The sequence below is a fragment of the Bombyx mori genome, chromosome 4 (assembly GCF_030269925.1).
Source record: "Bombyx mori chromosome 4, ASM3026992v2".
In the NCBI taxonomy this organism is placed as follows: Eukaryota; Metazoa; Arthropoda; class Insecta; order Lepidoptera; family Bombycidae; genus Bombyx; species Bombyx mori.
The window spans coordinates 7118828-7128234 of NC_085110.1; the positions used below are offsets into that span (position 1 = coordinate 7118828).

The window sequence follows — 9407 nt, forward strand, 5'->3', positions numbered from 1 at the left end:
TTTTGGAAGCTACACTATTCCCGAGTGATATAGGCTGTAATATTTTTTGAAAAAATTAGGCATCCTTACTAAAGTCTAATAATGTAACCCAAGGTGTAAAAAAATTACCTAAAATATTCTTTACATCGCGTACCCTGCGAAAACTATTGATGATAGAATAAAATAATGTACTACGACTTTGTAGAACACATTATTATTTACAAAAAGTGTCGCGACAGCGTATGTCTAACTATTATAGTTATGCCACAACAAGTGTTCTTTTATTTTAAAAATTAAAACCACGTCAAATATCGTTGAAATTTTTGTTAAAGACCCGAGCGGAGCTGGAGCGGGCCGCTAGTATTTTATATAATGACGTCAATATTCAAAAAGGCGAGATTGCTCTACAGATACTTGCTTTGGGAGAGATTAAGAGGGAAAGATCGTCGCATCGTCGCATCGTCCATCAAAATATTTTTAAATCGAAATCTCATGTTCACGAATCGCCCTACTATAAGTTATAAATGAAATTTTTACGGGTTTAATTTATTAAACTATGCTATTTTTGACCGTAGAAGTGGCAAAAAAAAGTCTCAGAATTACTAAATATTATTTAGGGATTCGGATATATTATATGGATATATGGATATATTATATATATCCGAATACGATCGTAGCCAGCAACAAACACCCAAGTATTTTGTGAACAACTTTGATTAGCAAGCCGTCTCAGTAATCTCGCAGAATGGCAAGAACTTATGATTACAGCGTGAACTCTCGTATAATAAACCAAAAACATAGGAATGTAATATGTAAGATACATCGGCATATTTCTGTGGAATTAACTTATTTTCCCAGTTATGTATATTAGGGAGACTGAACGGCGCCGGCCTCTTTCCGGAATGTCTAGTATTCCAGACTAAGACAATTTAATATATTGTATTTGAAGGTTTTTATCGAACGTTTACTCATGTGATTGACCCAAATCCTTAGTCAGATCAAAAAAGGACATTGTTCATAACGGTTGTATAAAACAACACGTTTCATATAGCATCACTTTCGCAGAAAACAAAGCTATCAATGTGTTATAATACAAAGGTTACTTTTTGTAACAGATTTTTAATTTTTTGTCACTAATGTCAGCACATCAGCTTATAGTTGATGCTGGTACAGATTCCGTAAAAAAACTTAAAATTTCATGTTAACTTCCAGTACAATTGTTTTTTTTTTCTTTCGATTCGACTGATTTTTACCTTTTTGAGGTATTAACAATCACATGTAGTTCTGATTTGGCAATACCCAATATAAAAAATCTGAATTTCCAAAAAAACTCATTACAATGAATTCACGTAGTTTTTATTCTTGGGGTTTCTAAATATATAATTTTCTGAACTAAATAAAAAAAGCTTTCTAGTTTTTTTTGGTATTAATTTCAATTAAAATTTTGCAACTAAGGATGACCGATCATAAGCCTCTAATGTCCGCATACCATAACGATATTCAGCACACACGAATTCACATGTTTATGTGTGTGAAGTGATGAAGAAAAGACAAGATAGGCGCATTTGGTTACATTTATCACACGATTCAGCGATAGCTACATTTATTATCATAATCGATTGATACGTATCTAAAAGAGAGAGAGAATATTCTTTATTGTACACCAAAAAATAAATAAACAATGCGATACATTAAATACAAAAAAAGTACAATTGGCGGTCTTATCGCTAAGAGAGATCATTTCCAGACAACCATCAGGTGGAAAAGAATCATTTGGAAACGAATTTTACACTACGTAACAATTTACACTACGTAAAATACATAACAATAAAACATATTATACATATTAAATATACTGCAGTTTTTAAGATATCAAATTGGATTTTTCCCGCGTTAAATTAAATTTGTAATTCAAAAATAATGATAAACTGTTCCAATTTCCTGGCGTAATTTTATCTATAAACTATCAATCGATTTTTATATTTGTTGATACGCAAAATCACGAACCACAACAGTAAGTTGTTATATTTATTACAGCAGATATATCCGACGTTGGCCCGTAAAGTAAAGCATTTGTCCCGATAAAAAGTCTCCTGTTAATCCAGGTTATAAGCAACGCATGTTTGTGCGAAATATCAACGAAACATGTTCCGCTATTTATTACGTTATTGAGTAACAAACAAACAAACTTTCACATTTTTCAATACTAAGTACATATTTATGTTTAATTTATCGTTATCTAATAAAATGTTTGCACGCTTATACGATGTTTCCGTTAATTTTACTAAGAACATTTGCCCTTAAATTGAACCCACAGCTGTTAGTAGTAGTATAAAGCTATCATTGTCCTCGAACTGGGCATATTTCATAGATGATGGTACCCTGGATCACATTTTCTGCGACTGCCCCAATATCGTATCCCCTCTTTATGATATCCTTCCAAATGACATTCCCCGGCCTATTAATATTAATTGTTTATTAACTTTATTCGGTGTAAATTTTTATCTGCTAATAATAACTAGTCAGGTCATAAGTATTGTCACACAGTAAAAACTTTTCTTTTAGAATACTGACCACAAAAAAGTTTATTGAATTCGAATTTCGAATTGTTCATGAAAATAAAAATGTATACTTTTAGAATTTGACTCATTTTTAAACATGGAGTGGACGCTTAAAGAAGACCGTGTTGCAGTTATTGCGTTGCATCGTTGCGGTTACGCGCCAATTCAAATTTTTAACATACTGAAAAATTTGAATATAACCAAAAGATTCGTTTATCGTACCATCAAACGATACAATGAAGACTCTAGTGTAGATGATAGGTCAAGAAGAGGTCGCCCTCGGTCTGTTAGGACTCCAGCAGTGATAAAAGCTGTGAAGGCGCGAATTCAAAGAAATCCCAAACGTAAGCAGAAACTGTTGGCCCTTCAGATGGGGTTAAGCAGAACCACGGTGAAAAGGGTGTTAAATGAAGACTTAGGGCTTCGGGCATATCGAAGAAAAACAGGACATCGTTTGAATGCTCGTCTAATGGACCTGAGACTGAAGAGATGCCGCGCTTTGTTGAAGCGGTACGCGGGAAAAAAATATTGGGAAATTCTTTTTTCGGATGAAAATTTTTTTACCGTAGAAGAGAGCTACAACAAACAAAATGATAAGGTGTACGCACACAGTAGTGAAGAAGCGAGCAACCGTATTCCGCGTGTCCAACGAGATCATTTTCCATCCTCGCTCATGGTATGGTTGGGAGTTTCTTATTGGGGCTTAACAGAGGTACATTTTTGTGAGAAAGGTGTAAAAACGAATGCAGTTGTGTATCAAAATACAGTCCTGACGAACCTTGTGGAACCTGTTTCTCATACCATGTTCAATAACAGGCACTGGGTATTCCAACAAGATTCGGCGCCAGCTCATAGAGCGAAGAGCACACAAGACTGGCTGGCGGCGCGTGAAATCGACTTCATCCGGCACGAAGACTGGCCCTCCTCCAGTCCAGATTTGAATCCGTTAGATTACAAGATATGGCAACACTTGGAGGAAAAGGCGTGCTCAAAGCCTCATCCCAATTTGGAATCACTCAAGACATCCTTGATTAAGGCAGCCGCCGATATTCACATGGACCTCGTTCGTGCTGCGATAGACGACTGGCCGCGCAGATTGAAGGCCTGTATTCAAATCACGGAGGTCATTTTGAATAAACTTTAGTGTCATAAGAATCTATGTTTTGTTAAGTTCATTTTGGTATATGAATGGTTATATAATGAATAAACTTGTTTCAATTATTTTACATTAAACATGTGACAGAATTTATGACCTGACTAGGTATTTATCTCTAAAGTAGTTAGTCTAAGATATATTTGTTTGTGCTGCTCTTAGAACCACAGATTCGCGTATAGAAAAACCGACCAAATTTATTTGTATTTAGATTTAGTAATTTTTTTCCTCTCTAAGTACCGGTCATTTTTGTAAATACTTTGACATTGGCAAAATCAATGCCAAAGGCAATTCTTTATAAAAAAAGAAACACATATTACCAAATCCCATCCGTAGCAGTATCGTCCAAGGTAATTCATTTTCAAACTCGTCAGTTTTTATCTTTATTACTGTGTTCGAAAACAATCCGGCCGTACAGCAATGCTGCAAGTCCTGGCAGACTCATACCGCAACCTATTTTTATTGTGAAGCAATCATGAAGTCTGACTTGAAACATAGGACTGCTGTACTAATGCAATTGAGATTTAAATATTATGTCTCATATAAAGCGGCCGTACTATATATTGTCTCTTTTATCAAGTTTCACCAGAGATATACTTAAATATTAATAAAAATGTCCTCTTGTCCTTTCTTCGCGCTACGTTTGCTCGGAAACTGATCCTTGAAATGATAAAAGAAACCTCATACGTAAAGTATTAAGTAACAATATTTGTTTTTATTTCGTATAAAATATACTAAGGTATTTTATTGTTTGGCCAATCAACATTGAAAGAAGCTGTCGTGTTCAACTGTGTCCTAATACATCTCGAAGGATCTCGTGTTAAATAAACTTACAAACAATTAATTAAAGTAAGAGATTAGTTTAAGTTAAGTTCTGATATAATATAAAACTCAGAGGACGATCTTGGTCAGTCTCCAGTGATCCGGCCCTTAGTCGCCTTTTACGATATCCACGGAAAGGGTTTGGTTAGTGCTATAATAGGCCGATATTAAACAAAAGCGATAATTAATTATCACTCATTCAATATGTTTACTGCGTGTCTGAAAATGAGGAAAAGAACAGTAGTTTTTTTTTTTAACTTAGAAGGTTGGTAAATCTCAAATACAGAGACACGATGCTATCTATTTAAAACTATTTGTAGCATACGATCTGTTCTTTCGTGTGTTATAAAAATATTTTCTCTACTACGAATATTTAGAAAAGAAATGTGTTGTTATTTATTTTATGGGTTACATGACAAAAACCAGCCCGTTTTTCCTCTTAAGCCTGATCGTTATTGTATTACGAGCGTATGTAAATAGAGGAGCTATTTGCAGTTATCACAATCCATGTTCATTTTAATATTATAAATGCTAAAGAGAGTTTGTTTGTTTCGCTTTCACGTTGTTATAACTTAACCGATCATTATGACATTTTGCGTATTGTCTAGGGCGTAAAAAATGACATAAGGTACATTTCAACCTGAAATAGGAACTATTCCCGTGAGATTTTTTGAAGTGAAACTTCTTTAGGCACGTTGGGAGCAAAATTTAACTCGCAACAGATTCGTTATCGCCAGAGAGAAAAGATACAATTTAGGAAGAGCGAGAGTGAGAAAATAGACATAGCGTCTCGCGAACCACTCGATCGTGGAGAGAGGGAGGAAGCGAGCTAGGTTGTTTCTCTTATACACATTCTGTTTACGGGCGTCGGCCACTAGATGACTTGTTATTATTTTCTCATCGCTCCTGTTGACGGCAGTAACATATTAACTAACTTATATTTTGTTTATAATGAAGGATTAAAAAAACGGTTTTTCTATATATAATTTTAAATATGTATAAATGGTGAAGAGGTCGTTTCTCTTATACAAGTTCCTTATTAAAAGAGAAATTAGATTTAAGGATGAGAAATGAAGAAAGCAACAATACTACATACTGCAAAAGAAGTTTCACTTCTTTCACGTTGCCAACCAAGTTGCACGCGCACCATTTTTCTTTATTAACGCGAGCAAAGCCGCTATTGTAATATGCAAAAGTAGTATGGGCTTAAGGTGATTTCGTCTAAATAACTTTTAGATGAACCAACATAAAGAAAGTTTAATCTAATTGGGGTGTAAAATTTTGTATACATACTTGTAATCGAATAAGGATAAATAAATTATTACTCAAAACAAATTTTAAAATTAACTTAAATACTTATCGTAATACAAATTTAAACATTATAGGTACCAATTATTTGATTAAATTCTAGATTTTTTAACAGCCAAAACCTTTCTTTTAACCTAATTAATTCCTTGTCTCTGTAACAGGTCTTAATTTATCTTTGGACTAATTCAAAGTCGGGAGTTTATCGTTGGAGATAGAGAGTTTTTCTTATTAAGTACCCGAAGGAACTGTCGTAAATACAGAAATTAGCGTGAGCATCATCGTCGGAGCGGTGTGCAAACATCAAAAGTTCCGAAGTGCCGTAGCGTCAACGGGTCGCCGACGCCTGTGAAACGACTCCAGCCGCGCAATCTCGTCTGCAACTTGGTACCTTATTGGCTTATCCCATCCACTCACGGTATTAGTTTTGTTTCGAAGTTATTTATTTAAAGTTTTTTTTTTAAGTAATGTTTGCTTTTGATATCCATTTTTATTAGCATCTGTAGTACATTATTTCATTTGATGTACCAGCCTTCTGATGAATTAATATTTTTATCGATTGGTTGATATTTATCGTTAAATTTTATAAGATGATTGTTTTTCTTTTAATGAAAGAAATACAAACGTTCTACGTTTTAAGGATGTCAGGAAAATATACGGGATAGATATAAAAAGACAGACCTTGCAAGACAAAAATCGATGGCAAACGTATTAGCTCAAGTTAGGGATCTACCTCATCACGATACAATTCATATTTGACTTCCCTAAACTTCTTCTTCTTCTTCTCTCTGCCCTTAACCCACATTGTGTGGCGATGGCGCAGCATGTTCTCTTCTCGTGCTGCATACGGATTTCGCATGAGTTTTATGACCAGTCGCCTGCCTGACGTCAAGTCTCCTTTGAGTATATCTCCATGATATATCTTAATATATCCATAATTAAACGGCCGTCTGGTGTAGTGGTAAGTGACATGGTGACTGCACAAGGGGGTCGCGGGTTCGAATCCCGCCAAGGAAAGATATTTGTATGAGAAATATAAATGTCTTTTCCAGGGTCATGGATGTATATAAAATATATGTATGTGTATAATAAAAAATCTTACATTTATTTCCGTTATCTGGTGCCTGTAACACAAGTTCTTTACGAACTTATCACGCGACCAGTTAACGTGGCGTGATTGTTAGTAAATATAGTATAATATATATTGCAACGTGGAGGGAGGGACTTTTTCAGTTTCTTCTTTTGGTTTCTTTTACTGCAACCTATTTTTTTTGTAATTTATTTTAAAATTTGTCATTTACACTCAATTTTAGTTTTTCAAATAGCAAAAAGAAAATAAAAATAAATCGTTTTCTTCTATATTTGCGTCGGCGTCGTTAATGATTATTAGTTAGATTTTAAAATGTCAATCTCTAAACCTAAGCACATGCACATTTGTATTCAACAGTTTACATTTTTTAATTTTCATTGCTACGTTTAAAACAAGCTGCTTTAAGTTTAGGATAGGGGTGTAAATAAATGAATAAAGCGGATATGTGACCGCGCCGCAGTCGGTCGGTCGATCGCCGTGCAAAGCGTCATATTAACGTTATTTACGCGTCCGCAGAGGACAACTTTTTAATGGGGCGATAACAGACCACCCGAGACCGTCGGTCGGCGTTGCCGTTAAATCTCATGCTCATAAATACGTTATGTAAACCAACCCTAATAATTAGTCGCGGTTACGGCGCGTACTTAAGTTTTATGGAGCCAGCGCAGGCACTAAGTGAGAGCGAGGGCTCTCAAAGAAAAATGTTTTTTAATTTGTATGATTACGTTTGGAGGCGATGAACCTGAAATTGTTATTTTTAATACGAGAGCCTTCTGCCTGACGATTTTCTTAGATATACCTAGATTTCTACGCGCTCCAAAGCCTTACATTTTTTCGTAGCGGTGCCGTAGTCTCGTAGCCGTGATCGAAAGAGAGCTTAAAGTTGTTGTTGTTTGGCGTAGGCAGACAAACTTTGCCGACTTGTCGTTACGGTCGTATTTAGTACAACGTAGTTTGATGATACAACAAACACGCTTAACGGTCATTATGAATTCATTCGCTTTCAACTGACAAATTGTTTTGGAAATACGCGTAGGTATGTTGGACAAGATAAAATCAAACAATGATATTTTCGGTCGTTAAAATGAAAAGGATCAATTTACTATTTTACTTTCATAAATTCAGGGGTGTTGTGTACATATGTATATTGAATAGTTTAAAATGATACCAAATAAACTGAATGTCGTCGTGATGCATAGAAGAATTTGTTAATGAACAAAATAAGACTTAGAATGCAAAATTTGGAAGTTTTTCCTGAAATAAAAAGTTACAAGGCCATAAAATAGGGGTTGTTTATGATGCGAGGTAAGGTATCGGAGGCACGTGGTGGCCTTCAAGGGCAAAGGGCAGGTATGAGGAAGGGGCGGGGGTGGTTTATGTCGCGACTCGGACAGTACCTGGCTGTGTTGCCGCGCTGGACGCCACCTGCACTCTCTTCACTTGCCCACTTTACCAAAGTTCCGCAACTTAGTTCGAATTGTTCACAAACTCTCGGGCGAGGTTACGAAGCGAGCGTTTCGAAGCTAGCGTCTGCCGTGGGGAGAAGTAGAAGCGCGTGCTGCACGGACACAGGTTACAACGAGTACAGCGACGAAGCAAGATACGGAGTCATGCGGTCAGCCAAAAGGACACAAACCTACTGGCGAGCTGGGTGTAGTGGCAGCGGCGTGTGGGGCGGCGGGCGGGAGGGCGCGCCATTGGCCCGCCGGGGAACGCCTCCGACGACGCCGGTGACGCCACCACTCCACTCCTCAACAATGTTAACTTACAATTCGAACTACTCACCATTTGCACTTTTTGAACTCTGCACTGGTACAAAGCAACTTAATACTTCCACCTCGTAAGCACATGTCGAGCACAGCACTAACCGCCGACAAACTTGCTCGACGACATTCCGGGAAATCATCACGAGTATCCAATGTAACACCCAAAAAAAACACTGGTCTGGTACTGTATAATTTGAACATTACTTGGTGCTGTTTTGAAATCTAATCGCGATAAACTATTTAAACGCGACACGTCTAAATGATTAAGGCACTAATGTATTAATTAATAACATTTTTAATGAAGTTCGCTGTTGTTTTCATTGCCAGCCAGTGCGTGCACTGTACACGGTCACGGAAGAAAACCTGCGATAAGCAACCGACCGGCGTTAATGTTTCGACAGCCTACCTACTTTCTGTTAATAAAAAAAAAACAGATGATACGTGAATCGTTCCTCACAATGTTTTAAGTTCGCTATTGACGTTTTAAAATCAGTAGGATTTTATTGTTTATCTGTTTTTGTTCGGCTTCGAAATATGAGTTTTATCTAAATTCTATAAATATGCATAAAATAGTTGTTAATCCGTTTAAAGAAATAGTTGCGTGAAACTTTGATTTAGTAAAAATATAGATTTATTATTAAGACGACCAAAAATTTTGCGTTTTTTTCAAAAATCACAATTTTAAATTAATATTGAGAGTCCAGTCTGAAAATTTGAAAACTATTTTTTTT

General features: G+C 36.0%; 1 protein-coding gene across 8 annotated transcripts in view; it reads right to left on the minus strand.

Moving 5' to 3' along the window:
• LOC101735337 (protein muscleblind) overlaps positions 1-9034 on the minus strand; it is a 276923-nt gene extending 267889 nt beyond the window's left edge. For 2 of the 8 annotated variants that reach the window (XM_062668160.1, XM_062668152.1), the window contains exon 1: positions 8308-8546. The gene's annotated coding sequence lies outside the window, so the exon portion shown is untranslated. Of the gene's footprint in view, positions 1-8307; positions 8547-8695 lie in introns of those variants that run through there. The other 6 variants (XM_062668121.1, XM_062668126.1, XM_062668163.1 and 3 more) reach the window with 6 other exon arrangements.
• Positions 9035-9407: the final 373 nt, after the last annotated feature.